This window comes from Sturnus vulgaris, chromosome 11 (assembly GCF_052056855.1).
Source record: "Sturnus vulgaris isolate bStuVul1 chromosome 11, bStuVul1.hap1, whole genome shotgun sequence".
NCBI classification, from domain to species: domain Eukaryota; kingdom Metazoa; phylum Chordata; class Aves; order Passeriformes; family Sturnidae; genus Sturnus; species Sturnus vulgaris.
This window is the reverse complement of record NC_142253.1, coordinates 3,143,144-3,146,631: the sequence shown is the minus strand read 5'-3', so window position 1 is coordinate 3,146,631 and position 3,488 is coordinate 3,143,144.

Genomic DNA, 3,488 nt, shown 5'->3' with positions numbered 1-3,488 from the left:
TCCCAGCAGAGCTGACAGACAGACAGCTGGGACAGGAGGCAGCAGGGAAAGGCAAGAGCACTCATTTGCACACATGACTGCAGCAAACCTGTAATCAATTAATGATTTGCATGTTCAGAATGGAGACGAGTTGAGCAGTAAATTATTAACTGCAGTCTAATAGCTCCAGCTCGATGATAGAGGATAATTTGCTATGCTTACATTAGCAAATAACTGAGGCAGTCAGGATATCCAAAATCCAAAGCTGTAGAGTGGAATCAAAAATACAGCTCGAATGAAATTTCTTTATTGGTATGGCTTTTGAAGAAAAAGGGTTTTTTTCCATAAAAGAAAGTTTTAACTGATTATTTATCTTTCACAAAAGTTGTTTTTCTTTTTAGAAAAAGGAAAAAAACAAAGCCAGAAACCTTCAGCCTTTCTCTCACATCTCCAGTCCCTCCAAAGTCAAAATAAAAAAAAAAATCAATATTTGAATTTTGATATCTCCTCTGAAATTTTATTAATAAGTTCTTTAAATCTGTATTTAAGTGCTTTATCCACATGGACATGTACAGTAAAGTGCCACTACACTCACAGCTGCATCTGTGAAACATCCTGCCATGTCCACCTGAAAGTCTGGAATAAATCTGGTGTGGACACCAGTGAGGATGTGCCCAGACCTCTCATTTTCTTAGAGGTCACCAAATTTTGCACCAAATCTGCACCAGATATTGTCTAGTAACACAAATACAGCCTATGTTTGTTTGTTTGATTGTTTGTTTGTTTTAATTTAAAGCCATGTAGAAATTGCAGGACATCTAATTTCATGGCAAGTATGAAAATCAATCGAAAATATTTCAGTTAAGTAGGGAATGGGATTTCAAGTAATGCTTTTTTCTCATTTTATTTTACATTTTCAGGACCATTTCCCTTATTCTGCTGGTTTGGGAGTAATTCAGGGTTTTTTTAAGCATACTGTAAAAGCATAAAACCTGGGATTTATGCAATAATGTGAAATATTTAACTATTAAACACCTGACTCTAGGTAGCACCATTAAGTACATGAAGGGACCCTCTTGGTCAGTGTTATGATTAAAAGATTTGTTTATGGTTTATAATTCATGTATCACTTCCACTTAAAATTGGTGCTTTAAAGTTTGGCCCCTCCACTGCTGGCAGCTCTTACCTTGTCCTAAAGCTTTTTAATGGTCACAGGAATTTATGTCAGTGATACCAAGAGATTCTGGAATATCTGAGCAGCCAAAAGGTGAAAAAAAGTCCTGGGACTGGGATACAATGAGCTTTTCTGATAACATGGATTTATCCTGCTTCTTTTTCTTTTAATTCAGCTCTTCCCTGCCAGCTAATCAGAGCCAGCAGAACATGATTTCTCAGGTATAAAGGGCGTCAGGAATTACATTTCATGGGTGAAAATTTCTTTAGAGGACTTTCCAGTCCCTGCCATGGCCTCAGGAGTTTTGCTGCTGCAGCACGCTGTCCATACATCCTGTACATCACCTTAGGATAATTCTTGGCTTCAAGGAGAGCTGGGCAGATCTTTGCTGGTTAAAAATGTGTGTGTATAAAGGCATATCTGCATCCTCATTTTCTGATGGCTGATTACGTTACAGAGCTCATCCTTGCCTGTTTTCAATCTTTTTGAAAGACAGAAACTTTAGCCTGTCTCATTATCCACCACTTACAGACTTCCAGCCTGATCCATTCCATGATTTTCTGTCATATCCTGTGATGCTTTCAGGACAATGTTGGCACGGATAAATTTGCTGCAATCTGGGGACTACAAGCCATATCATCCTGCTGATTTTACAGGAAGCTAGCTACCCTTTGTGCATGAGTGGAGAGGGGAGAGATGTCCTGTAATTTCATGGAATTACCCTTGATTTGATCACTGCTTGCTGCACGAGCCAGCTCGCTGTCTGCCATGGTTCACACTGCCTTGGATCACATTCCTGGCCCAGGCAGCATCCCTGCTGCTGCTGCTGGGAGCAGCTTCTGGCATCTGTGTGGGCAGGGGTTGGCACAGGGACATGCCAGTGACACAGTGTTGGTACTGAGATTGGCACAGGGACAACCCAGAGTCACAGTGCTGGCACTGGGATTGGCACAGGGACACCCCAGTGACACAGTGTGGCACCAGGGCTGGCACAGGGACAACCCAGGGTCACAGTGCTGGCACTGGGATTGGCACAGAGACACCTCAGTGTCACAGTGTGGCACCAGGGCTGGCACAGGGACACCCCAGTGACACAGTGATGGCACCAAGGTTGGCACAGGGACACTCCACTGTCATAGTGTGGCACCAGGGCTGGCACAGGGACACCCCAGTGTCAGGGATAGAATTTTAATAAGCTCCTAAGTGACCTAGGAGACAAAAGGGTGTTGGGATAGTTCCTGTGGCTTTTTGGGGCCATGCTCATCAGTGTGGAACAATCACCTTGTTTTGTGGGAGAGACATTTCCCTGCTCTCTAATATTTAGTATTGATATCAGCCTGCTGGATTCACAAGAAAACCTACATTTATCCTCTGGAAATGTTTATTCCAGCTGGTAAAGCAACTATGGTGCATTGTTTTATTTTACTGATTACATTTGGCACAATTTCATGTTGAGCTAAGAAATGCCAAGTTATTACTTGCTGCCACGGTGATAATATTTGTGAAAATTCTAATAATATCATGGAATAATCAGATATGCTTCATGCTGTTTCTTTTTCTCCATGGGAACTTTGTGGTTATTTTTCTGTATTCAAATCGCTTTTTGTCTAAATCGGTGGTCAGAATTGTTTTTGTCCATCTGGATCCCTTTATCCACAATGCTGCAGTGTGTCCTGGTTGGTGTTTTACACAGCAGATGTTCCAGCAATCCTCTGGGGATGCAGGCACAAACCCTGTGCATCAATGCAGTTGTGTCTGGAGCAGAACAGATCAGCGTGGCTGTGGGGAAATTTGGATATATGGCACATTTTGGATGTGAAAGTGCTGAGGATGCAGCTCTGGATTCCCTTAGGCCACTGAGAGCAGTTGTACAGCATCATTTACACTCCAGTTTGGGAGCCAACAGAGAGAGGGGCACTGGGAGGGCTGGAATGAGTCAGGACCTGGAGTTAACTCAAACCCAGTTAAGAGTAGGGTTAATATCCCATTTTTTTTCTTCAGCTGTGAGATTTGAGATGCAGCCCTACAGCACTGGCCTCGGTCCCTGCTCTCCCAGGTCTGTGCCATAACCACTGGGAGCAGCTCTGCCAGCTCTGGGTGTGTTAATTCTGTCAGATACAGCCTCAGATTGCTGAGGAGAACCAAAACCCTAATTCAGAGAGTGTGGGGACATCATCAAAGCTGATTCTGGAGGAAACAGAACAGTCTAAAAGCAGGGGGGAGTTGTTGAGGGCTGGAAATGGGAGCCAAGGCTCCTCTCCAGAGCCCTGGAAATGTCACTCCATGTGAAGGAGCATCATCACATCACGGTCATTGGGCTGCAGCAGAGGCACCC